This window comes from Lonchura striata, chromosome 35, assembly GCF_050655825.1.
Source record: "Lonchura striata isolate lonStrDom1 chromosome 35, ASM5065582v1, whole genome shotgun sequence".
Lineage (NCBI taxonomy): Eukaryota > Metazoa > Chordata > Aves > Passeriformes > Estrildidae > Lonchura > Lonchura striata.
Genome location: NC_140737.1, coordinates 1,992,433 through 2,020,125, shown reverse-complemented (window position 1 = coordinate 2,020,125; position 27,693 = coordinate 1,992,433). Strand labels below are relative to the sequence as shown.

The 27,693-nt window shown below is 48.1% G+C and overlaps 1 long non-coding RNA gene and 1 pseudogene across 2 annotated transcripts; one reads left to right on the top strand and one right to left on the bottom strand.

Annotated features, from left to right (window-relative positions):
- The first annotated feature begins 1,668 nt into the window (after positions 1-1,668).
- Positions 1,669-21,183, top strand: LOC146764245 (uncharacterized). The gene is made up of 3 exons (XR_014950946.1): positions 1,669-4,677; positions 4,969-5,106; positions 17,097-21,183. It is a non-coding gene; the product is annotated as an uncharacterized LOC146764245 (long non-coding RNA).
- On the bottom strand, positions 7,071-17,100 carry LOC146764246 (uncharacterized; annotated as a pseudogene). Its single transcript, XR_014950914.1, has one exon. The product of XR_014950914.1 is annotated as an uncharacterized LOC146764246 (transcript).
- Positions 21,184-27,693: the final 6,510 nt, after the last annotated feature.

The following is a 27,693-nucleotide window of genomic DNA, read 5'->3' as shown; positions in this document are numbered from 1 at the left end:
CACTGACCCCATGCGGGTCAATGTCTTATTCCCGCAGAGTGCCCCACCAGGTCCGGCCGGGCCCCTCTGTAAATCCCACTCCCCACTTTGTCTCGCACTGCCGCAATGGGTTCCTCCTGCCTCAAAACAGCCCGGAGGCACCTGACCCGGGGGCGTCCCCGCCAGGGGGTCCCTTCTATCCCGAAAAAACAGAAAAAAGTTTAAAAAACCCTGCGTAATTGCCATAAATGGCCCCAAAAAGCGAAGCAGCCACCGGGAAGATGCTTATGGAGGTTTTAATTGACGGGCTGCAGCCAGAGGAGCAGCAGAGCACACACATCACAGGTGGGCATCTGTCACTGCTAGGAGACTGCTGGCGTTTGTACTTCAGACAGATAAATTGAATCCAAATTGTCAGCGGTTTCCACCACCTGCTCTCTCTCCTCTTTGTTTCTTGACGGATTTTACACCGCTCCCATTCACTCCACAGAGCTGGAAAGGAAAACACCGGCTGCCCATGGCCATCTCCATCTGCCTTCCACAGCTCCAGCCCTATGCTTTCTCCTCTCCCCTTTACTTTGCACCAGATTCTCCCTCCTTCTCCCCCTGGCAGTTCGGGGAGGGAGATTTCGCCCAATCGCACATCTCTCCTCTCACTGTGTCACATTTTTCCCAGTTTGTATTCCTTTCGCTGCCTCCCCTTGTAGCCAGACCTGCCGTGGGGCTGGTTAATGGTGGAGTGAATTAACGCAGGGATTGTTGGGATTGGCTGGGTCTGGCCGGGTGCCTGGTGCCACCAAAATCGCTCTGTCACTGAGGCTGGGCAGGGAACAGAACACAAGGAGAGGCTCCAGGGTCCGGGTAAGGACAGGGAGAGGTCACTCATGGACACAACTGACTTGGGGAAGTTAATTGAATTTATTATTGCTGGGGATAAGGTGTTGTTGGTGGTGGTTGTATGTTTGGGTTTTTATGGTGAGACAATTTTTTATGCCATCTTCTACCTGAAAGAAAAAACGGTGAGGGGGAGAGAGGGGAGGCAAATAGGGGCAAACAAATGAAATGACCGCGCAATCTCATGTACCACACGAATGGCTCAGCCAGGGAATGGAGAGTTTGGAAGTCTTGGCTGGGGAGTGACTTCCCTCTCTAGGGGAAATTTTTCTTAGGAATTGCAGAAATACCTCAGGAGATATTGCAGTGGATTCCGAGACTCTGGGGGATGGAGTTGATCTCCGGCGCTTTTGGTGTGGCCGGGGATTGCAGAGAGAGCGAAGGGTCACGCGTGGTGCGGAGAGCGGGCTCCCGTTTCCCGGGACGGGGCTACGCTGCCGCCTTGCTGCCCAGGTCTGCCCTCTTGTCACCATCCCTGCGGCTGTTGGGGGGTACGGAGGGCCCACGCTGCCCGATGGGATCCGATGGGATCCGCCTGCCTTCGCTGCTCCCCGCCCGCTGCCGGGGCGGGTCGGTGCCGTACAGGTCGCTGTCCCGGGCATCCCCAAAAGAGCGGTGTCCCTGTCTGGTCACGAATGTAACTGCATGAAAGGGGAAATCTGGGCTCGATGGGGGGAAAGGGCTGGGATTAGGATTTGTTGGTCTGTGGTGCTGTTGCTGGTCTTGTTTATCCGTGTTGTTATTTATTATATATATATATATATATATATATATATATATATATATATATATATATATATATATATATATATATATTCTAGCAAAGTATTATTTCTTTTCCCATAGCTGTGCCTGAAAGCCCCGTAATTTCAAAGATAAAGTATTTTGGATGGAGGGGTTCATCTTTTCCATTCCAGGAAGGTTGCAGCCTTCCTTGGCAGACACCTATCTTTTGAACGAGGACAATTGCCAAACAAATCACAGCAGGATAATGAAAAGTAAAGCAAATCCTACCAAAAACACCTTTCCCTCACCTCTGTCTGCTTCCTGGGCTTTGCTTTCTCCCACATTCCTGCCCTTCTCCCACCCAGAGGCACAGGGGATGGGGGTCACAGTCAGCTCATGGCACAGAACCCCTCAGGGGCAGGAATCCTTGTCCGGCTCCAGCCTGGGGTCCTCCCACGGGACACTGTCCCTCAGGAGCAGGCTGCTCCCATGGGGATCCCTCACACGCTCACAGGTCCTGCCAGGAGCCACTTCCATGGCTCTGCAGGGGCTTCCTGCAAGCTCGAGGCCTTTCTCAGGCATCCCCTGCTCCAGCCTGGGCTCCTGCTGGGGCTGCAGGTGGGTCCCTGCTCCATTACAGCCTCAGCTGCAGCTCCCAGCACCTCCAGCTCCAGGTGACCCCGAGCTGGCAGTTCAGGGCAGTAGCAGTTCCTCAGCCTCCTGCCAGGCCAGGCCATTCCGGGGTGTCCAAATCTCAACATCTGGGAGCAGCACACTGCAAGGGCTGGGGCAATTTCTCCCGTGTACCTCAACAAGCACCACAAGATCCACACTGGGCAACAGCATGGGCAGACTGGGAGCTCTGGGAAGGGGCCCCGGCTCGGGGCGCAGCCCCCGGGGCAGCCCCACGGCCCCCACGGCAGCTCCAAGGCTCCTCCAGCCGGGATGGAACGTGGCAGGGCGAGCAGGGGAAGGGACGGGGCTGCCGGCGCCAAGGGAGCACGAGGGACACCGGGGGCACTTCACAAGCATTTAATGCAAAAGATAAAATCATTGGAAAGGCAAAAGCAACAGCAACGTGAAGCCAAACGTGGCATGTCCCATAGTAGGGGGGTGAAGCTGGCCCGATGCCAGGCACCCACCAAAGCCGCTCTCTCACTTCCCTCCACAGCCAGAGAGAAGAGATAAAATTTAACCAGGGGTTCAGGAGTTGAGATAAGGACCAGGAGAGATCCCTCATCAAAAACTGTCACAGGCAAAACAGGCTAAAAACTTGAGATATTAATTGAATTTATTGCTAATAAATTCAGAGCAGGATAATAAGAAGTAAAAGAAAACCCTTCAAGACACCTTCCCCCACCCCTCCCTCCTTCCAGCTCTACCTCCTACTCCAGCACTGCAGGAGACAGTGAATAGGGCCATGGTCAATTCATCCCCCGTGGCTTCATCCTCTGCTCAGGGACAGGAATAATTTCCCTGCTGTACTCTGGGGTACCTCCCATGGGAAAGTTTCCCAGGAACTTCTCCAACCTGAGTCCATCCCACAGGCACCAGCCCCCCACCGACTCCTGCAGTGTGGGTCACTCTGTCACAGGGTCAGTCCTTCAAAGACAGATGGCTCCAGCAGGACTCTGTCCACGAGTCTCCCATGGAGTCACAGCCTCCTCTCAGACATCCCTGTGCTTTGGCATAGGCTCCTCCGGGGGCTGGAGGTGGATCTCTGCATCCCCATGGATCTCCAAGGGCCATCAGTCTTCAGTTCCAACCATCGGTGTGTGTTCTGATGGATGTTCCTGCCCCTACATTCATCAAGGTGTTCACAGGGAGGCAGGAAGATGTGGAGCACCCCCAGCCCAGTCTCTTCCCAGCATGTATCACCAGGACCGTGGATCACCAGGACTCTGCCCAACGGGAGTCATTGGGGATCATCCAGCACTGATTTGTCCATGGGGAATGGAGCTGGAGCGGTGTACAAAGCTCTTCCCACACTCAGGGCACTTGCAGGGCTTCCCTTTACAGGTACCTCTATGGGTGTCAGGTCAAGATTGAGCTCTGTGAGAAGCTCTTCTCACACTCGGGGCACTCACAGGGCCCCTCTCCAGTGTGGATGTGCTGGTGTGCCCTCAGGTGGGAGCTCTAGCTACAGCCCTTTGCACACTCCCCACACTTGTAGGGGCATTCTCCTGTGTGGATGTTCTGGTGCTGGATCAGGTGGAAGTTGCAACTGAAGCTCTTTCTACATTCCAAGCATTTCTGGAGCTTCTCACTGCCATGAGGCTTCTCCACCAGCTCCAAGCTCCAGCTGGATCTCCGGCCGCCTTCCTGGGAGGGTCTTTCCTCCCCACAGCTCCCTTGGCTGGGTTTGCAGTCCCTCCTCGTACAGGATCCTGGGGGCTTTTCCTCCTCCCTATTGGATTCCTGGCGCCCTGCATCCACTCAAAATGGCCTCTTCTACAAGGTTCTTCCTCTTCCTGGAAGCCTCCTCCTACATCTAGCCAAGGCTTGGGATTGACAAATCCTGGTTTGGGGAGGAAAACAAGCGGTGAGCGTGTTGTGTTGGGGGTTCCTTCTGCCAAAGTCGATCTTCAGAAGTCATCAGGTATCTTGTGTCCATGAAAACCTCCAAGGTATTGAGGCAAAAAATACCCCTCAAATACCAAGACACAGCCCTAAAAGACGCAAAACTTTGATCCTGTGGCAAAGACTCCTTCAAAATATTAAGATTCGGCTCCCTGCAAAAACAAAACCACCAACATTTAGCTCAATAAATTTCAGAAAGAAGAAGATTCACCTCTCCCTCCCCCAGAAAATAAAGATTCAGTTCAAGAGATCCACATTTAAGCCAAAAGCTCCAAGATTCAGAAAAAAAAAAACCTTTTCAGGAGTTCCCCTGTTGCATTTAAGACTAATAAGAGTTTAGTAGAAGTAGTTCGGCTAAGGTTTAGAATTTCTTAGTAGGCCATAAGCTGTGTGTTGTTAGAAACAGTTGTTAGGCAAGGGCAGTGCGGAATGCTGAGGAAGTAGGAACTTATTTCAGAATGCATTCCAAGAATGGGCAGTAATAGACAAGATGGATAGGTAGATCTTGGGGATCTTGGGGATACATTGTTTTTATCTAATGGAGTGAAAAGAATTTATGATCATAGAGAATGTTCAATTTAAACAAGAATTAATTTGATTGTTAGAGTGTAACGTAGACAAATATGTGCTGAATTGAGCAACCGTTGATATAGACCCTATATAAATGCAATGATTTTGTTAGTTCGGGGGGCTCTGACTTTGGACATTAGTCCTCAGGCTCCCAGGGCTCTCAATAAAGCACCGCATAAAACAACTTTGGTTGTTTTGTGTTTTCTTTATGGGCAACAGTTTTCTGGCGACCGCGGCAGGACTCCGAAGGTGGCTGGGGCGGTTCGCATTCTGATCCACTCCACGCCGGCACCGAGGACTTCTCGGGGAGTCATCGGTCTGCGCCCGACCCCCGCGCCTGACGGACGACTGTGGAAGGTAAGCCCGAAGGTGCTTTATTTTTTGTTACCGGTGTTGGTTGCCTGCCCAGAAGACGAGGTAATAATCCTTGCCGGGTTGGGTTATAGACGTCTTGGTGGAAAGCCTGGGCGCCGACCGTAAGTCGAAGCGAAAGCTACGCAGGCTCGGCACTTGCCCCTCGCAGCGTCGAGTAGTGGCAAGCTGGTTGGTTCGGTTAGTGCTTCTTTTTACGGTATTGTTGCAACTAATAATTGTCTCTTTGTATTTGATTTTGTTAAAGGTACTTTTAATTATAGTGTGGTGTGTGCGTTACATATTATAAATGATGCTGTTTAAGACCTTTAAGGCATTGGTTCAATCTAATGGGAAGGTGCCCGGGAATACTCCTTTAGGATGCTTATTGAGATGATGGAAAAGTGTGGGGTTTTATCAAGATTTGGATAAAAGAAAAATGTTAGATTACTGTAATTATTGGTAGCCCCTCTATGCATCTGATGGGGGGCCAGAGTGGCCCCTGAATGGTACATTGGATACCTTAGTGATAACCCCCTTAATGCAATATCTGAGAGAAAATGAGAAATGGGATGAGATACCGTATTTGGATTTGTTTTGTTATTTGGAACAGAAAACTGAATGGCAGAAAGAGTGTGGTATTATGGTATTAAGGGTTGAAAATAATCAGGATGAGTGTTCTGGGTGTAAGGCAAGGGAGGTATGTGTAAAATGTGCTGTAAAAACCCCTGGACGGGAGGAGGATTTGTCCTTATTAGTTGCACCTCCCTCTCGTCCCGTTCCCTCGGCGCCGTCACTCCCTAGGGAAAGATCAGAGCAGGAGCAAGAGGAGTTAGGGACCGATTCTGATGAAGATGAGGATGAGAGGGAAGCTACTCATTTTGATGATTCTCCGGGGAGTCATGTTGAAATGCAGGCCCCTGCCAACTCTAATTCTCACACCCGTTCCCCCGTTGAACAAAGAACCCCTATTGCAGCAAGGACCCGGTATGGGAGGTGGAATAATGAAGGGCCTCATATGATAGCACCTTTGAGAGAGGCCATGGGTCCTCAAGGGGGAAGGGTCCTCATAAAGGTTCCTTTCTCCCTGGGTGATTTGGTCATTTGGAAACAATCAGCTGGCAGTTATCAGGAGGACCCCGAAAGGGTAGCACGAGTAGTGAAAATGGTGATTAAAACTCAGAATCCTGATTGGAATGATTTACAGGTGTTATTGGACACCATAATGGATTCTACAGAGAAGGAAATGGTCTTACGGGCAACCAAGGAAAGGGCCAGGGAAGAAATAAGGTTGGAGAGGACTAGAGGAACTGTGGATGAGCTGGTTCCTAGCGATGATCCAGGATGGAACCCGAATAGCATGGAGGGCTATAGAGCCATACGAAAGTATCAAGACTTATTAATAGAGGGGATTCGGACGGGGATGCCTAAAACATTGAACTGGTCTAAGTTATATTCGATAAGGCAAGAAAAGAATGAATCACACTCAGCCTTTTTAGAGAGGCTGAGGGAAACTGCTCGGCGGTATACTAACTTAGAAATTGATAAGGAACCAGGTCAACTACAATTAGCCCTATTATTCATGGGACAATCGCAGGATGATATTAGGAAGAAGCTACAAAAGTTGGAAGGGGATGACACCCGAAGGCTTGATAAAATGCTGGAGGTGGCATGGAAAGTGTATAATAATAGAGAGAAGGAAACAGCTAAGCGGCAGCAGGCAGGGATATTGGCAATAATTCAACAAACTGCGGGACGGGGAGGAGGACAGCGAGGCAGGGGTCACGGAAGGGGTCGCGGTAGAGGATTTGGGGTAGGAAGAGGGGGCTTCCAAGACTCAGGGTTACCAGGGTGTCCTGGTTCAGGGCAGATTTGGGGAAAGACCCCCCAAAAGGGTTCTTTCAGGAAAGCAGATTCAATCGGCCCCTCCCCCCAACCAGTTCGGGAAAGATACTTCTTTTGGAGAAAAGTGGAAAAAACCTGTTTATTAAACTAGCAAACTTAGACAATATTAAGCAACGAAACTTCTTGCCACTCCAAGAGAGACAATCTCAGAAAGATCCCTCAGGTTGCAGCTGGGCTCACTCAGTCTCTGATCAGTCCCTCCGGCGCTGGAAATGCCGCGGCCCAGGCCCGGCCCACTGGGCCTCCGGTGCTGCTGCTGCTGCTCTCCTGGTGTGCAGTCCAGAGCGGGTCCAGAGAAAGGGAAAAAAACCACAGTCCAGGGAACTTTGCCTCAGCTAGCTAAAACTAACTAAACTAGGGAAAAAAAACTAATGGAGAGCTCCGTCTCGTTGTCCGTCTGGACGCAGACAACTCAGTCCAGGAGCAGGAATGTGGAGGAGTGAGTGCAGTTCTTGAAAACAAACTCCGCGCTTCTTCCCCCCCTCCTTCCCTCCTGGAACAAGTTTTAAAGGTGTAGAACTTATTATTCAATATGAACAGGGCAGACGATTGGGGATAAAGGCATCATACAGTCAACCCAGGACATTCCACCCCTTATCCCTATATCGTCAGCTTACTACTAAAACTAATATATATATATATTTAAACTCTACAAACACATACATTATACATCCGATATACAGCTATACACAGACAATGTCAGTAATATTCAGCAAACAGTGATATTTACATACATTTCTCACCCAACAATCAGATCTCCCTGAGGTACACATCGTGTTCTTCCATCTTTCTGCATTATCCACCATGCGCAACCTGGTCTTTGAGCAAAAACAATCTCACGAATGGGTTTGTCTGTATTTGAGGCAGAATTGATCTACACTGTCTTCCCTAACAAACTTCTGACATGCACTACTGGGACTTTGTTTCCATCTACTATATGCAAAAACTGAGATTGGGCAGGGCCCAATCGACTGGTAGAGCCTCGGGTGTTAACTAACCAGGTGGCTTTTGCCAGATTCTGCTCCCAGTTCTTGAAAGATTTACCACCCAATGCTTTCAAAGTGGTTTTTAACAGTCCATTGTACCTTTCCACCTTTCCTGCAGCTGGTGCATGGTAGGGAATATGGTACACCCACTCAATACTATGTTCCCTAGCCCAAGTGTTGATAAGGCTGTTCTTGAAATGAGTCTTATTGTCTGACTCAATCTTCTCAGGGGTACCATGCCTCCAAAGGACCTGTTTCTCAAGGCCTAGAATGGTGTTGCGGGCCGTAGCATGAGGTACGGGATAGGTTTCTAACCATCTTGTGGTGGCTTCTACCATGGTGAGCACGTAGCGTTTGCCGTGGCGTGTCTGGGGCAGTGTGATATAGTCAATTTGCCAGGCCTCCCCATAGTTGTACTTGGACTACCGCCCACCATATCATAGGGGTTTTATTTTCTTGGCCTGTTTTATGGTAGTACACGTTTCACAGTCATGGATAACCTGAGAAATATTGTCTATGGTTAAATCTATTCCTCGGTCTCGTGCTTACTTAAAAGTGGCATCTTTACCCTGATGGCCTGAGGCATCATGGGCCCATCGTGCTAAGAACAATTCCCCTTTGTGTTTCTAATTCAAGTCTATTTTTGACACCCCTATTTTTGCAGCCTGATCTACCTGCTGGTTGTTTTGGTGCTCTTTATTGGCTCTGCTCTTGGGAACATGGGCATCTACATGGTGAACTTTTACAGGTAGCTTCTCTACTCTGGTAGCAATGTCTTTCTACTCATCAGCAGCTCAAATTGGTTTTTTTCTACGTTGCCAATTAGCTTTTTTCCACTTCTCCAGCTACCTCTACAGAGCATTGGCTACTATCTATGAATCAGTGTAGAGGTAGAGCTTTGGCCACTTTTTTTTTTCAGCAATGTCCAGGGCTAGTTGAATGGCTTTGAGTTCAGCGAGTTGACTTGATCTACCTTCCCCTTCAGTAGCTTCTGCAACCCGTCGTGTGGGACTCCATACAGCTGCTTTCCATTTTCGTTTCATTTCCACAATGCAGCAAGATCTATCAGTGAAAAGGGCATAATGTGTTTCTTCTGCTGGCAGTTGGTTATATGGTGGCGCTTCTTCAGCATGTGTCACTTTTTCTTCTTCTTCATCAGTGAGACTAAAGTTTTTACCTTCAGGCCAGTTTGTAATTATCTTTAAAATCCCAGGGCGATTCAGTTTCCCAATCCGGGCGCGCTGCGTGATAAGGGCAATCCATTTGCTCCATGTGGCATTGGTGGCATGGTGGGTAGAGGGAACCTTTGCTTTGAATATCCACCCCAGCACCGGCAGTCGGGGTGCCAGGAGGAGTTGTGCTTTTGTACCGATTACTTCTGAGGCAGCTTGGACTCTTTCATAGTTTGCTAAAATTTCTTTCTCTGTTGGAGTATAGTTGGCTTCAGATTTTCTATAGTTCCGACTCTAAAATCCCAGTGGTCGGCCTCGAGTCTCATCAGGCGCTTTTTGCCAAAGGCTCTAGGACAAACTATGGCTCCCGGCTGCAGAGTAGAGCACGTTCTTCACATCTGGTTCCGTCCTGACTGGGCCAAGGGCTACTGCATGGGCGATCTCCTGCTTGATCTGGGTGAAGGCTTGCTGCTGTTCAGGGCCCCAGTGGAAAGTATTTTTCTTGCGGGTGACCAGGTAGAGAGGGCTCACTATTTGGTTATACTTGGGAATGTGCAGTTTCTAAAAATTTATGGCACCTAGAAAAGCTTGTGTTTCTTTCTTGTTGGTTGGTGGAGACATCGCTGTGATCTTGTTGATGATATCTGTAGGAATCTGACGCCGTCTATCTTGCCACTTTACTCCCAGGAACTGGATTTCTCGAGCAGGTCTTTTGACTTTGCTCTTCTTGATGGCAAAACTAGCTTCCAGGAGAATCTGGATGATTTTTTTTTCTTTCTCAAATACTTCTGCTGCTGTGTTCCCTCACACAATGATATCATCAATATACTGTAGATGTTTTGGAGCCTCAACCTTTTCTAGTGCAGCCTGGATCAGTCTATGGCAGATGGTGGGGCTGTGTTTCCACCCCTGGGGCAGTCGGTTCTAGGTGTACTGCACGCCCCTCCAGGTGAAAGCAAACTGAGGCTTGCATTCTGCTGCCAGAGGAATGGAGAAAAACGCATTAGCAATATCAATGGTGGCATACCACTTTGCTGCTTTGGACTCCAGCTCATACTGGAGTTCCAGCATGTCCGGCACAGTAGCGCTCAGCGGTGGAGTCACTTCATTTAAGCCACGATAGTCCACAGTCAATTTCTATTCTCCTTCAGATTTGCGCACAGGCCAGATGGGGCTGTTGAAGGGTGAGTGGGTTTTGCTGACTACCCCTTGGTTCTCCAACTCCTGAATCATTTTGTGGATGGGGATTACGGCATCTTGATTTGTTCGGTACTGCCGGCGGTGTACTGTTGAGGTGGCAATTGGTACTCGTTGCTCTTCTACTTTCAGGAGTTTTACTGCAGATGGGTTTTTTGATAGTTTAGGTAAGCTGTTCAATTGTTTGATGCCCTCTGTCTCTACAGCTGCTATCCCAAATGCCCACCTGAGTTTTTTTGGATTTTTGAAATACCCACTTCGGAGGAAGTCTATGTTTAAAATACATGGGGCATTTGGGCCAGTTACAATGGACTGTTTTTTCCACTCATTTCTAGTCAGGCTGATTTCAGCTTCCACTGAAGTAAAGTCTTGTGATCCCCTTGTCACACCAGCAATAGAAACATGTTCTGCCCCCACATATTTTGATGGGATTAATGTGCACTGTGCACCAGTGTCGACCAAAGCTTTATATACTTGTGGTTCTGATGTGCCAGGCTAACGAATTCACACAGTCTAAAAAATACGGTTTTCCCTTGCCTCTACCTGGCTAGAGGCAGGGCCCCTCTAAGCATGGTTATCTTTCTTTCCTGGGGCATATGCCTTGGAGGTTCTTTCAAGGGGATCGAAAATATTGTCATCATCATCATATATGGCAGTTTGATTATGGGCTACTGGAGCTGCTTCCTTTTTGGTGAAACTTCTTTTCGGAGTCTTGCCTTTCTTCAATTCACGCACCCGTTGTGCCAGAGCACTAGTAGGTTTCCTGTCCTATTTCTTCATATTTTTTCCACAATCACGCAGGAAGAACCACAGCTCAGCTCGTGAGATGTATCTTCTTTCCCCGTCTGGGGAACGTTTGTGTTGGGTACCAGGACCTCTGATCTGTATTGTTGAGACTTGGAGAAAACCCTCTTTCATCTTCTCCCTGAGTTTCTTATGATTCTCTTCTATCTTGTTTTCTAGTTTCTCTCCTAGTTTCTGCAGACGTGTTTCTACTGCTGCAATTCTGGCATGGGTTGGGCCATGTACAGCATCTGCATATGCTCGGAGCTTCTTTGCCATATCGAGCACAGTCTCCTTACCATCATCTCGCTTCATTATTGCTACAGCAGAAGCGTATTCATGTGGCCCAAGTCTTACAAGTTTTCGCCACATCACAGATGTACACGGTACTAAGTCTGGATTTACAGTATCTACATCATCCAAGAAGACAATCTCTGCCACTGCCATTTCCCTCAAGCATTGAATTCTTTGTTTTATAGTCTTCCATTGGGTTTGCTGCATATAAAGATCATCTGCACACAGGTATCTTTGTGCTACACTTTCCAAAACCCGTGCCCAGAGGCTGCGAGGGTTAGCCCCCCTCATCATTCCTTGATCAATGACAGGATCATGTGACAGGGATCTCAAATGTCTCGCTTCACTACCATCCAGAATTGTAGCTTCCCCTGCAGCATCTCAAAGACGGACCAACCAACTAATTATAGACTCATCAGGTCGTCGAGTGTAATCCTTTCTTAGGCTACGAAGGTTCTTCAGGGAATAGGACTCAGTAGTGGCTTCTGATCTTGCCTCAGTTGCCCTAACTCCGGCTTTTGTGTCAGTAATTAGCTTTGAGGGTCCTTCTCTTGGATCATCATCATCAGTCCCTGGCCGGTCAGTTTTGCTTTTCTTCTTTTTTGCAGCAACTGCCAGTGGTTTAGGTTCACTGTCTGTTTTAGCTACAGCCTGGGTAACTGGGGTGTTGTTTGCAGCCTGAGTGACTGGGATAGCTGCTGGTTTATTTCCCTGCCCCCTTGCCTCTGTCTGCTGGCCTACAGTATTTAGCAGTGTGCGATAAGCATAGGCCAGGGCCCAGCTTATTGCAATTAGCTTTCCTTCTTTAGAGTTATTGTGGCACTTCTCTTTCAGGTATTTCTCCACCTCAGCTGGGTTCTGAATTTGTTCACGTGGAAAATCTTACTCTACAGGGTCAGAAAATTTCTTTAGGGTCTGGCCCATATTTTCCCATTCTTTACACCACTCAGAATTTTCTACACCTGGGTGAGGGGTTTCATCAGGTCCTCGGGACATCTCAGCCTTCACTCTAGAGAAACTGCAGGTTGTATAAAGGAAGTTTACAAGAATAAATACTAGAAAAATGGTCTTTTTAACATTCAGGGGAAACTGAACATTTTCAAAAAGTGACATAACAGATTCAAAAAAGAAGAAGGAAAGGAGAGGCTGGAAAACTTCATGCCCTGCTCCTCTTCTAACAAACCAGGTGCAATTACTAATAAACCCCTAGAACATACCACTGGAACTAGGATGCAGGGTAGGATGAAAAAACCATAAACTATACATGTCTTGAACAGACTCCAGTATCTTTACAAGCGCCTTATAAATCACTATCACCAAGCTCAGCCCAATAGCTATTTTAATCTGTGTTTTTCTATTGCAAAAACTACATGTAAGGGACAAGAATTCTAGTGACCAGAAAAGTACTAAAACCCCAAAAAAGCCTAGAGACTAGAACCACATGAAGGCCTCCACCCCAAGAGACATGAATTTAAGCAACATGGCTACTGTCTGCTTTAACCTACTACAAAATAAGCACCACCAACATCTAATCAATCAAGGAAAAAAGGTTTTTTCCACTGTGTTTTTTTTCAAGCCGCACGTTGGGCGCCAATAAATGTATCTGTCCTGGTTCAGGGCAGATTTGGGGAAAGACCCCCCAAAAGGGTTCTTTCAGGAAAGCAGATTCAATCGGCCCCTCCCCCCAACCAGTTCGGGAAAGATACTTCTTTTGGAGAAAAGTGGAAAAAACCTGTTTATTAAACTAGCAAACTTAGACAATATTAAGCAACGAAACTTCTTGCCACTCCAAGAGAGACAATCTCAGAAAGATCCCTCAGGTTGCAGCTGGGCTCACTCAGTCTCTGATCAGTCCCTCCGGCGCTGGAAATGCCGCGGCCCAGGCCCGGCCCACTGGGCCTCCGGTGCTGCTGCTGCTGCTCTCCTGGTGTGCAGTCCAGAGCGGGTCCAGAGAAAGGGAAAAAAACCACAGTCCAGGGAACTTTGCCTCAGCTAGCTAAAACTAACTAAACTAGGGAAAAAAAACTAATGGAGAGCTCCGTCTCGTTGTCCGTCTGGACGCAGACAACTCAGTCCAGGAGCAGGAATGTGGAGGAGTGAGTGCAGTTCTTGAAAACAAACTCCGCGCTTCTTCCCCCCCTCCTTCCCTCCTGGAACAAGTTTTAAAGGTGTAGAACTTATTATTCAATATGAACAGGGCAGACGATTGGGGATAAAGGCATCATACAGTCAACCCAGGACACAGGGACAAATAATGGAAGACAGAATGGGTTAGGACCTAATCAATGTGCTTTTTGCCGCCAATTGGGACATTGGAAAAATGAGTGTCCAGTGCGGAATGGGATAGGGAATACTGCTGGATTAATGGGAAGATTCCAAATGATGCCAGTAGATGGTGCCCAAACACAGGCTCAGGCGATGATGCTTGGAAATTTTCAGAATCAGAGCTGACTAGACTGGGATTTAAGAGTAAGAATAGAGGTAGCTGGAAGGGAACAGGAGTTCATGGTTGACACGGGAGCCACACATTCAGTTTTAAATAAGTGATTAGGACCCCTTAGTGACACCACGGTACAGGTAATAGGGGCTACGGGTCAATTAGAGGAAAGACCCTTTTTGCAACCCTTAAGTTTAAAGTTTGGAGGAAAGGAATTAGATCACCAATTTTTGTATATGCAAAATTGCCCCCAGCCTTTATTTGGGCAGGACCTACTATCTTTATTGAATGCCAAAATATTATTTGAAGGAGGCCATGTTAAATTGGAGATCCCAGAGGAGGAGATTGGGAAAATTTTTGTAATACAAGAAATGGATCCGGCTCCAATCCCTGATGAAATCAGTAATGCTGTGGTGCCTTGGGTATGGGAAACAGGAACCCCCGGGAAATCCAAGGCAGCACACCCAGTTGTAATAGAGCTGAAAGAAGGAGCAAAACCGGTGAGAATCAAACAGTACCCCATTAAATTAGAGGCCCGAAGGGGGGTGGCCCCAATGATCACTCAATTTGTAACCCAAAGATTATTAAGGGAATGTGAATCGGAATATAATACCCCAATATTTCCGGTGAGGAAATATATTTAGTGCAGGATTTAAGGGCCATCAATGAAATAGTTAAGGACATTCACCCGGTTGTTGCCAATCCATACACCTTGCTAACATCTGTGTCGGAGAGATTTGAGTGGTTCACTGTAATTGATTTAAAAGATGCCTTCTTCTGCATCCCACTGGCAATAGAGAGCATAAAGTATTTCGTCTTTGAATGGGAGGACCCAACAACAGGAAGGAAGAAGCAACTTACCTGGACTCGTTACCCCAAGGTTTCAAAAACAGCCCTACTATTTTTGGTAATCAGCTGGCAAAAGAGCTGGAGGAATGGAAGACAACCCAGGTAAAGGAATCTCCTACTTCCTACATAATACTGCAATATGTTGATGATATTCTTTTAGCCACGCAGGACAAAGGAACTTGCATTGACCTTACCATCGCTCTGCTGAATATGTTGGGACAGGCGGGATACCGGGTCTCCAAAGAAAAAGCTCAATTGGTAAGGAAAAATGTCTTGTACCTAGGTTGCGAATTGGCTCAGGGTCAGAGACGCCTGGGAACTAATCGAGTGGAAGCTATCTGCTCGATTCCCCTCCCTAGGAGTCATCAAGAATTGAGATCCTTCCTAGGTATGGTGGGGTGGTGGAGACTGTGGATTCTAAATTTTGGACTCATTTCCAAACCTCTGTATGAGGCTCTGAAGGAACCCCAGTTGGATTGGACTCCCATCAGGAAAAAGGCTTTTCTGGACCTGAAACAAGCACTAAAAGAGGCCCCAGCCCTGGGGCTGCCAGACTTAAACAAAGACTTTCAATTGTATGTGTACGAAAGGCAGAAATTGGCTTTAGGAGTCCTAACACAGAAACTGGAATCCTGGAAGAGACCTGTGGGGTATTTTTCCAAACAACTAGATGCAGTAAGTACTGGCTGGCCGCCTTGCTTGCGGGCTGTTGCGGCTACGGTGCTCTTAATACAAGAAGCCCGGAAACTAACTTTGGGAAGAAAGATAGATGTTTACGTTCCCCACATGGTAATGGCTGTTCTGGAACAAAAGGGGGGTCATTGGTTGTCATCTAGCTGAATGCTGCAATATCAAGTTATTCTAAGGGAGCAAGATGATGTGCAACTCCAAACAACTAGCCATCTTAATCCAGCTGAGTTTCTTCGCAGTCAGGTGAATGAGGATGAGCTTGTGCATGATTGTGTAGAGGCGATTGAACAAGTATATTCCAGTCAACAGGATCTTAAGGATGAGCCTGTGGATTTCGCAGACTGGGAGCTGTTTATGGATGGATCCAGCTATGTGGAAAACGGAATCAGGTACGCGGGATACTCTGTTGTTACAGAATTACAGGTCATAGAAGCGCGTGCATTGACACCCGGTCCGTCGGCTCAGAAAGCTGAAATTATTTGGCTCACCAGAGCACTAATATTGAGCTCCAGACGAAGGGTGAACATATGGACTGACTCCAAGTATGCTTTTGGGGTGGTGCACATTCATGGTGCACTATGGAAGGAGAGGGGGTTGTTGAGCTCCCAAGGGACTGCTATAAAGCATCAGGAAGAAGTTTTGGCTCTATTAGATGCGATACATAAACCAGAGCAGGTGGCAGTGATGCATGTCCGTGGACATCAAAAGGAAGATGGGAAAGTCTTCCGAGGCAATCGGTTGGCAGATGCGGCAGCGCAGGAGGCAGCACGGCAGGTATGGACTCAGATGGCTTTAGTACCTACTAGGATAAATCCAGCTACCCCTTACTTGTACCAGCCTCCAAGATACTCCAGCGAGGATGAGAAGCTGGCAGCACTACTGAAGGCCAAGAAAGGTGCTACTGTTGGTATGTTACTGACACTGGACAAGTGGTCGTTCCTTCGGGGGTAATGAAGGCTATCCTAGTAGCAGAACATAATAAGAGTCATTGGGGTGCAGAAGCATTGGTGAAGTTTTTAAAAGGTGAAATAGTCTCCAACCAGATGTTAAGTTTGGCAAAACGGGTGAATGCAATGTGCCCAGTATGTTTGAAGAATAATCCAGGCAGATACAAATGGGAAGGTTACAAATAGGACCAGAACCAGGAGATTACTGGCAGGTAGATTTTTCTGAGTTACCAAGAGCGCAGGGATACAAGTATCTCTTAGTGTACGTTTGTACATTTTCAGGTTGGCCTGAGGCTTTTCCATGCAGAACAAATCAGGCTAAGGAAGTAGTTAAGACTTTGTTAAAGGAAATAATACCCAGATTTGGGGTACCTTTAGGATTGTCATCAGATAGGGGTCTTCATTTTATTGCTCACATAGTTCAGGAGATTGCCCGAATGTTAGATATAACTTGGAATTTGCATACCCCATGGAGGCCCCAATCCAGTGGGCAGGTAGAGAGGATGAATCAGACTTTAAAAGGGCAAGTTAAGAAAATCTGCCAGGAAGCTAAAATACAATGGCCACAGGCCTTACCCCTAGCTCTTCTCCGAATTAGAATAAAACCCAGGGAAAGAATAGGAGTAAGCCCTTATGAGATTTTGTATGGGAAACCTTACCATGCAACCATCATGAAAGGAGACCCACATGTAACAGGGGACCAGATGGTATATAATTATGTTGCTTCACTACACAGAATTCTCAGTGCTCTACGAGGAACCTTGCGGTGGAATAGGCCTCTTTCCCTGGAAAACCCAGTCCATGATGTACAGCCTGGGGAGCACGTATATATAAAGAACTGGTCTACTGATCCTCTCCGACAAATGTGGGATGGCCCGCATCAGGTGATCCTGACTACATTCACCATAATCAAAGTGGCCGGAATCGATTCTTGGATACACTACACCCGCGTCAAGAAGGCACCGACTCAATGGGTGTCTCAAGCAGTAACTCCCACGCGGCTAATTCTTCGGGCAAACTACTCTTAATAATTGTTTCAATCACTATTTTCAGATTTGTGTTTACTGATGGGCATGTCGTTGTCACTGTTTCAGAACCGGTGATCGGAGCTATGGAAGGGAAATCTGTAAGGATGGTCTGTGAATTTTCTGACAACCAGAGAGCTGGAGCCAGCGAAATAGTTGTGTTTTGGAAAAAAGGGCAGGTATTTAAAAATCTCACTTCTGTTACAGTGTGGAATATGGAAGCCCAGAGAGGTAACACTGCTTTAGAATTGACTCAAGTAACCCACGCAGATACTGCCACCTCTGTTTGTCTAATTTGAATACAGCAGAGCTATAGTTTTCAACACATTAGGTTGAGAGTTCAATCATGGGAACAGGAGAATCCAAAAGTGTCCATGATACCCTATTGGGCAAAAGTAGACATGTGGGATGGACCCCCTCTTAGAATAAACTGTTTGTTTACCATACGGCAAGAGTGCAGATCTAGGTTCATGGTCACTTGGTGGAAATTCAATAAACAAGGAAATTGGGAAAAACCAGATGGAAGAAGCAATTTTTGGGAAGAAGATGGAAAAGGTGTAGGGTGGCTAAATTATACTCAGCCGAGGCTAGGAAGAGACGAGGGTTTGTACCTTTGTGTGGTTGTATGTGGAACAGATGGTACATATGGCAGAAGAGAGGTGCAAGGAAGGAGTCATTTAGGAAAGAAAATACGCCCCGCCAAGGGAAGGTACTGGGCTGTGCAGGGGACATCAACAATTCTGACGTATATAATAGACAATAACATTTCTTATTCAGAATTCGGATGGTGGTTTCAGTCAGGGAATGTAAATTTAGGAAAGAAATATCAAATAAGGAATCGGTTGGGAGGAGTGTTGACCTTGGTGATAAAGGATACCCAGGTGCCAGATGAAGGGAATTATTGGTGTTGGGTAGCTCAGGATGTATGGTGGGGACATGCTAGAACAGCTGTATCTTTTTCCCGAGGGGAAGCAAAATTCAGAAGGATCAGAGAGGCAGAGAACAGGACTATGTCATTTTACCCTAAACCAAAGCAAGAAAATTTGATAGTAGGATTAATAAGAGATTTTAGAGTAATTCAGCACGTGACAAAGATTACAGCCTGTCTACCACTAACTCAATCAGCAGGAGAGCCAATCCCCTGGGGAATTATACCAGTAGGGGATATGCCTGAGGCCTACATAAATGTGACACAGAATTGTAAGCTTGTTTCTCAAAAATATCACGAGTGGCAGCACGGATGCTTAATACTTGAACGAGTCACTAGGGAATATTGTCAAGGGATGTCAGGATATTTCACATAGTTAGAGACTCCGATTCAACAATATCAATGTGTCATTTCAGGATCTGCTCCAGTATTAAACCATCACTGTAGCAGAATAACGTTAAGAACTGAAAGGGAAAAGGAAGAAGAAGTTTGCCAAAATATTACTCAAACTCAGTCCTTAGAAGATGAATGGGGAGCGATTTGGGGACCTAGCCTTTTAGAAACCTACAGTTATTTGGGAGAAGTTCATTGGTGCATCCAATGGAGCGGGACTAAGAATCAGACTCACCCAAGCGTAATGAATCTACATACTACAAAAAGACAGGTTAGGGAACAGAAGGAAATATGGAACTGTACTCGAGTAATAACTTGCGATACCCCCGAGACCTAGATTGGGTTAGTACCAGTGAGAGTTTTGTTAAAATGGGGATGCGAGTGCAGGGGATATAATCATACCATAAGAGGAGAGACTAAAGGAGATAAAGATGGTAAAAGAATCATCAGCTGCAAGTCTACAACCATTAGGAGTCCAGGGAATTTGGTATGGGTAATGGGACATGGAGAATGGACCACACATATGCCTATTGACGGACCAGTCACTCAGGTAACTTTAGGAATTCCCACCTTGTGCCCGCTGTGGAAACAATCAAAGTTAAAATCAAAAATTAAAAGAGGTATAGATGATGAAGACCAGTGGCATGAACCTGATGGAGGTGTAAAATTTGGATGGGCACTAGAATCACTCTTCTCACCAATAGCAGCTTATCGAAATAGGAATATGCTATATAAATTAATGGGGCAAACCGAAAGATTAGTTGCCATCACCAAAAAGGGGTTTAAAGATTTTAATTTACAATTGCAAGCTACTAGCAGGATGACTTTACAAAACCGAATGGCATTGGACTTATTGCTATTAAAGGAGCATGGGGTATGTGGATATTTGAATCAGAAAATTGATCACTGTTGTATCCATATTCCAAATGTGACAGTCGAGGTCGAACGAGACATATCTCAATTAGAAGAAGTAGAAGATAAGACCCAGAGATTAGAACAACAGGCAGAACACAATTGGGTAGGGGAAGTGTTTAGTTCTCTGGGGCTCCAGGTCTCTGGTTGGATTTCGTCAATAATTCAATATGTGATAATGCTGCTAATCTTAACTTTTGTTGTGCTCGGAGCTTACAAGTGTATGGCAGGGATTGTCAGCAAAGAACGACTTCATACCCAGAGATTGATCAACGCAATGACAAGGAGTACAACGCCTCCTCCATCTCCTTCAGTGAATCGAGAAGACGGACTGAAGACGACTGATTGAGCATCCTTGCAACTGGAAGATTGAAGGATGCTCAAAAGGGGGGACTTGTTGCATTGAAGACTAATAAGAGTTTAGTAGAAGTAGTTCGGCTAAGGTTTAGAATTTCTTAGTAGGCCATAAGCTGTGTGTTGTTAGAAACAGTTGTTAGGCAAAGGCAGTGCGGAATGCTGAGGAAGTAGGAACTTATTTCAGAATGCATTCCAAGAATGGGCAGTAGATGGATAGGTAGATCTTGGGGATCTTGGGGATACATTGTTTTTATCTAATGGAGTGAAAAGAATTTATGATCATAGAGAATGTTCAATTTAAACAAGAATTAATTTGATTGTTAGAGTGTAACGTAGACAAATATGTGCTGAATTGAGCAACTGTTGATATAGACCCTATATAAACGCAATGATTTTGTTAGTTCGGGGGGCTCTGACTTTGGACATTAGTCCTCAGGCTCCCAGGGCCTCAATAAAGCACCGCATAAAACAACTTCGGTTGTTTTGTGTTTTCTTTATGGGCAACACCCCCTCTCAGTTTTTTCCACATTGGGCTCCAAGTCATTCCTTGTCTCTGGTCTTCTGGGGATCCCACTCTCCAGGGTTCCCGCATTCTCTGGGCTGTTGGGGGTCCTGGGAATCCCAGGGGTCCCCCCTTTCCAGGCTCTTCATTTCAGTGTCCAAGGGGTCCCTGTTTTCCCCACTCTCCATCCTCCCCCTCTCTTCAGGCTGCCGGGGGTTCCCCAGCTCCGGGATGGCCCCTTTCCACTCTCCACACTCTGTGGCTTCTACGCTTCCCCCATACCCAGCTCTGCGGAGGGTTCCACAAAACTGGTGTCCCCCTCAGACCCCGCTGGCTCCTGGTGATCGCCACGTGGATCCCAAGCCTGACCCAGGGAGAGCAACCCACAGTCGGGGGGAGACCCCGCATCCCCCCGCCCACGGCTCTGCCAGGAGCTGCCAGCGGGAACCCCCGTATAAAACCTTCCCAGGGACCACCCAAGATATTCGGGGTGAGCTCCCCCTCCCCAGTCTCCTGCGGGATGTGGAGTGGGGGCAATGCTCTCGGGGCGGGGAGGCTGCAGATACAGAGAGCGATGGATGCATGTGGTGCCTCCTCTTCCCATTCTTCCTCCTGCTGCTCTTCCTTCCACTCCTCCATTTCCTCGTTCTCCTGCTTCCATCCATTCTTCCTTTATCGCTCCTCCTCCATCCCGGCTCCTCCTCCCCCGACGACCAGCGCTCACCTTTGGCCCCCCTCCACCCAAACCCAAAGCATCCCGCGGGAGAAGCAGGGATGGAGCCGAGGCCGGTCGGGCTGGGGCAGCGCTGGGCTCTTGGCTGCTCCCACCTGCTGTGGGGGAAACGGGAAGGGGAAAGGAGGGAAAAGTGATGGGTGGAGATAAAAATCTGAGGGTTAAGGTTACCCTGGGTGGGAGCTTCCAATCCTTTGGTCTGGAGATCTTGAAATGGGGGAATGCAGAGATGGTTTGGGGATCCCCAGGGATTCTGGGAGCAGGATGAGGATTGTGTGAGTCCCTTACTGGAGGAGATAGGGTCTGGCTGGAGCCCCCTGGTGCTCCTGGGTTCCCCAGCTAGAGAGTTGGCATAGGCTCAAAATCGCTTGATCCCACCTCAAAATCCTCAATCCCACCCCAGAATACCACAGAATCCCCAAAACTCACAGCAGGGGTTGGAGGGGGATTGGGACTGGTGGGATGAGGGAGAGATTCCACTTCCCAAAACAGAGGAGAATATAGAGCAATAGGCAGAACTGGGGGAGTTTTCCCCCACTGGCATTCTCTGATCCTTGGCATTCCCAGTTCTGGGGGGCCCCTTGAGGGAATCCAGCCCCTCCTCGCCATCCCCCCGTGTTTAACTCTTTCCTTCCCACACCCTCCATTGGCTTTTTCTCTGGAGAAAACTTGGATCCACTGACTCCTTGCTCTCCCCTCTGCACATGCAGACACTTCTCCATTGATTAAATACTGTCCTCATGTACTCTGTAAGCCTGTAAATAATGGACAAGGCTTGGCACCCTCAGGACTGGATTTTTTGGGTGTGTATTTTTGGGATTTTTAAAATATTGCTATCTCTTCTCCATTTCCTCTCCAGGCTGGAAGGATGTAAATATAGTTCTAGTCTTTCAGTGTCTGGGGTGTGAGAATTTAGTACCAGAGATTGTGCCAGGCACAAAGCCACAGGGACACTGGAGGGACATTTCCCTGCCCATCACAGCCTCAGGTGGCCAAGTACAGCCCGTGCTGAAAACAGCCACTGGCAGAGAGGATTTCTGATTAATCTTGTCTGCCTCCCAGGAATGGGTTTGAAAAGATAAAACTCTCGATTTGCTGAGGCAAAGAAAAAGAGAGGTAGTATTGAATAAAATAAAAAGCAAGAAGTCAAAGCCAACAATATTCTGTATTGATTGAAAGTCTACCTTTTGATTTCTCTGTTTTTCATATCTGTTGTCTTCTGGAAAGTTGTGCTAGTGGACTTTGTTTTTTTTTTTGTTTTTTTTTGTTTTGTTTTTGTTTTGTTTTTTGTTTTTTGTTTTTTGTGTTTTTTTTTGTTTTGGTTTGGTTTGTTTTTTTTTTTTTAAAGCAGAGATGCTGAAATACTTCTAGGTAAAGAAAATAAATAGGAAATTTCCCCTTCCCCTAACCAAATTGTGTGGTTTGTCAACAGAAGGATTGAGACTGTATGTCCAGCAAGCCTGTGCCATCCCAAAGTGCTTTCCTTTGAAAGGACAGCTATCTTTTCTATTGTGGATAGGAACAAATCAAAGCTATTCTGGAAACAGAAACTGTCCCTTGTTTTTTCCCTTGCAAACATGTTTCACATTGGTGAATGCTTTCCATGTTCAGGGCAGCTCATCTCCAGCTCAAAGTTCTCTCTTGTAGGAAAGTCTCTCCCAGAGACACAGAGCTTGAGCTGATACAGAAAAATGGGACCCCACAAGAGAAACAAAGTCTTCTAAGGAGAAAATAATTGTCCAGGTTGGAAAAGAGCTGTGAGCTCATCAAGTCCAACCGTCAACCCAGCATTGCCAAAGCCACCATAACCATGTCCCAAAGTACCACACCTACAGGTGCTTGAAATGCCTTCAGGGATGTGACTCACTCTGCCTTGCCAGCCTCTTCCAGTGCTTGACCACCCTTTCAGAGAAGAAATCGTTCCTCTGTCCAATCTAAACTTTCTCTGGTGCAACTTGTGGCCATTTTCTCTCATCCCATTTCTTGTTCGGTGGAGGAAGAGACTGATTCCCCCCTTGGTCCAGGCTCCTTTCAGGAAGGTGGGTCCTGCTGGATCCTGCTCAGCTGCTCTTGCCCAGCACCCCCAGGGCCCTTTCCAGCCCCTCTGCCCCAGGCCCTGGGCTCTGCAGGGGCTGTTGTGACCCCAGCACAGGATCTGATATTGGGCCCTGGGGAACCTCCTCCACTTGGCCTCAGCCCATCTCTCCAGGCTGTTCAAATCCTCCTGCAGAGCCTTCCTGCCCTCCAGCACAGCAACACCACACACTGAAGCCAAGACTCCAATTGCACCATACATTGTTTTTTCCATTGAATTCCTTGATTAGAGCAACAATCACCCACAAACCTCCCTGACTGCTCAGGTCCTGCCTGTGCTGCCCTGACCCAACCTTCAGAGAAAGGAAATATTGGGTTCCAGGCCTGTTCTCAGCACTGTTTTACTCCTGGTGAGGTGACAGCCAGGACGGTTTTATTGTCTTTGCCTTGGGAATTTAAGATCATGGCTGCTGTTGCCCCTCTTCTGGCTGCCACCTGAATTTTAACAGTACAACTGCAATTGCCTCTTTCAATCAATGCTACCCATGGTGCTTTCATGATGGGGAACTCAGTATTTTTTTAACAGGACTCATAATTAGCAGATTTTTAAATGCTCACAAGTGCCTGAGCACTAAGCTGAGGACAATTAAAAGCCACACAGGCTACATTCACAGTGCTCACATTCACAACCCTGTTGCTGGTGCTGTTGAAATAGAATCAATTTATAGAGGCCATCACAGAAGTTGCCTCTAGGGTGTCAAATAAAATAAAAAAAATTACCAGGAGGAGGAAAAAAACAGAACTTATTGACCAATTTAACTGCTTCTTTTGAGCAGCAGAAAATGGAGATGACACCAAACTGAGTGTGAGTGTGGATCTGTCAGAGGGCAGGAGGGCTCCGCAGAGAGACCTGGACAGGCTGGATCCAAGGCATGAATCCAACAAGGTGAGGTTTAACAAGTTAAAATTCTGTGTCCGGCACTTTGCCACAGCAACCACTGCAGTACTACAGGCTGGGGACAGAGTGGCTGGACAGCAGCCAGGCAGAAAGGGACCTGCAGGGACTGAGGGACAGCAGGCTGGACATGAACTAGCCTTGTGCCCAGGTGGCCAAGAAGGCCAATGGCTCCTGGCCTGGATCAGGAATGGTGTGGCCAGCAGGAGCAGGGCTGTGATTCTTCCCCTGTGCTGGGCACTGCTTGGGCAGCACCTCAAGTGTTGTGTCCAGTCCTGAGCCCCCAGTTTAGGAAGGATCTTGAGATGCTGGAACATGTCCAGAGAAGGGCAGCAAGGCTGCTGAAGGGTCTGGAACACAAGTCCTGTGAGGAGCAGCTGAGGGAGCTGGGGGTGTTTATCCTGGAGAAGAGCAGGCTCAGGGGAGACCTCATCACTATCTGCAAGTCCCTGACAGGATGTGGCAGCCAGGTGGGGTGGGGCTCTGCTCCCAGGGAACAGAGACAGGACAGGAGGACACCACCTGGAGCTGCACTGGAGAGGTTCAGGCTGGACATTAGGAAGTTCTTAAGAGGAAGTGTGATTGGAAATTGGGATGGGCTGCACAGGGAGGTGGTAGAGTCACTGTCCCTGGAGCTGTTTAAAACTGGATGCAGCACTCTAGTGCCGTGGTCAGGGTGACAGGGTGGTGTTGGGTCATAGGCTGGACTTGATCTCAGGGGTCTTTTCCAAGCTGGTTAATTGTGATTCTGTGATCCCAGCCTGTGTGGCCCCAGTTTTAGGGAAAACACTCCTCCAATTCCTATAAACACCCCCAAATCCTCCCAAGCCCTACATTTTCTCCCCAGATGAGAGTAAAATCAATTTCTTTATTTTTATGACAATTTAATGTGTTTGTAGGGGATAAAAATGGATGAAATAAAATCAAACTCAAAAAAAGAGTTACTTGTCAGCATCATGAGAGTATCTGTAGGGTTGGGTTCAGTGGAGGGAAAAGCCTTTGTTGGAGGGGTTTCCACCCCAAATCTTGGTCTTTGCCCCAGTCCATCACCATTTGCCTTTGGAAGACACCTGTGGGTCATAAAGAATCAGAATAATGAAACCACTGAGGTAGGAAAATACCTCCAAGACCATCCAATGTTGCTTGATGCCACAGGAAAAAAGGATTGGATGGAAGAGCTGAGACTTTTAGGGTTGAAAGTCAACAAATCCACTCTTCCCGATGAATTCCTGATATCGTTCTGAGCCCTGATGGATGTCCCTGTCCCTCCCTTCCTTCACCCAGATGCCCAGAGGGAATCAGGAGGATGTGGAGACCACCAGACATGTGTCTTCTCAAAAGAGTTCACCTAAAATAGGGGTAATCAGGGCTCTGCACAACAGGGATCACTGGGGATCAGCCAACGCAAATCCTCCCATGGGGAATGGAGTTGGAGCAGCGCAAGAAGCTCTTCCTTCACTTGCAGCACTTGCAGGGTTTCCCTTACAGGTGGGTCCATTTGTGTGAAGCCAAGGCAGAGCTCTGATAGAAGCCATTCCCACATTCAGGATGCTCATAGGGCCTCTCTCTGGTGTGGATGTGCCAGTGGATGGTGAGGGTGGAGTTGTGGTTGAAGCCATTCCTGCAGTCAGGGCAGTGGAAGGGCCTCTACTCCATGTGCGTTTGCTGATGCATGAGGAGATTTTACCTGGTCTGAAACCCCTTCCCACATCTGGGACACTTGTAGGGCCATTCCTCACTGTGGGTCTTCTAGTGGTCGATCAGGCTGGATCTGTGGCAGAAGCTCTTCCCACCCTTGAAGCACTTGTAAGGCTGTTCCCCTGAGTGTATCTTCTGGTGCTGGACTAGGACTGAGCTCAGGCTGAAGCTCTTCCCACATTCCCCAGACTCTAGGGCCATTCCCCTGTGTGCTGGCACATGTGGGGGATGAGCTAGGAGCTGCAGTTGAAGCTCTTCCCACATTCCAAGCACTTGTAGGGCCATTCCCCCATGTGTACTTGGTGGTGGATGAAGAGGTGGGAGGTGTGGCTGAAGCTCTTCCCACATTCCAAGTACATGTAGGGTTTCTCCCTGGTGTGAAGCTGCTCATGGACCACCAGAGTGGATTTCTGGATGAAGCAGTGGGGAGATCTTTGCTACTTAGAGCACCCTGGGCTGGGTTTGGAGCCCCTCCTTGTGGGGCATCCCTTTGGCATTTCCTCCCTGTTGGATTCCTGCCCCTTGGAGCTGCTCAAAATGGCTTCTTCCACAAGGTTCTGCTGTGGAGATTTGTCCACCCTGGTCTCTGTCTGTAGCTCAGTGCTGGGGGCATGAAGGACAAAGGGAGGAAGGAAGAAGGAAAAGGCAAAAGGAGAGGAAGGAACAAGAACAAAAAAGGGAGAAGAAGGAAGGAGGGAGGGAGGGAGGGAGGGAGGGAGGGAGGGGAAGAAGAAAGGAAAATGAGCAAGGAGAGGAAGGACAAGGAGAAGATGGGATTTGACTCCATGCCAGAGGGAAGGGGATCCCCCCAGTCCATCCCTGGCAGAACGACACTGGAAGAGAGGTTGTCCTACAGCTGGGGGCCATACTGGGCTGGGAGATGGAGCAGGAGAGAGAGGAAAAGGGGCAGTGACTTCCTCTTCAGCTGCCTGGGTGTCTGGAGCATCTTCCTCACTGCCTCCTCCTCCTCCATTTGGCCAAGCCTTGGGAATAAGAAGTCTGGTTTTGAAGGAAAAACAAGGGGTGAGCACATTGGCCTGGAGGTTCCTCCTGCCTGAGTCCATCTCTAGAAGTCCATCTCTAGAAGATATCTCGTGTCCACAAAAACCTCCAAAACATCAAGACTCAGAGGAAAAAAACCCTCCCTGGGGTTTCCCCTTGTGGATGCTGCGGGTCCTGCCTATGTACGGGAGGAGGTTCCTCCTCTGCAGAATCTCTGCCTGCTCCAAGTTTCCCAGGGATCCCCCCACGCTGGGGTTCTGGGAGTCCCACTTCTCTGGGCTGATGAGAGTCCCAGGGGTCCACCCCTCTCTGGGGTTGCACTAAGGGATGCCGAGGGTTTTGGGGTCCCAGGGGTCCCCCCTCCTCTGACTCTCTGCTCCGAGGTGACGGGAGTCTAGGGGGTTCCCTCTCTCTGGGATTCCCACTTTGGTGTCCCAGGGTGTCCCCCACTCCAGGCTCATCCCTTCTCTGGGCTGCTCCTTCTTCAGGCTCCCTTCACGCCCGGCTGTCGGGGTCCCCCCTCCCCAGGCCCCCATTTCAGGGTAGGGACTCCACTCCCCTTTCTGCTGCCGGCACGTGGTTCCAGGGACCTCCATCCCCCACCCACCCGGCAGCCGCACCGCGACATCCCCAAAAAAAACACCTCCCAGGATCCCCGCAGTATCCACCCAAAGGGGATTTCGTGTCAGCTTTGGACTCCTACAAGATCCAAACATCGCTCCGCCCGCCCCGTCCCGAATAAAAAGAAACAGAGACCCCCAAAAGATACTTCGGGTGAGCTCCAAATATCCCTC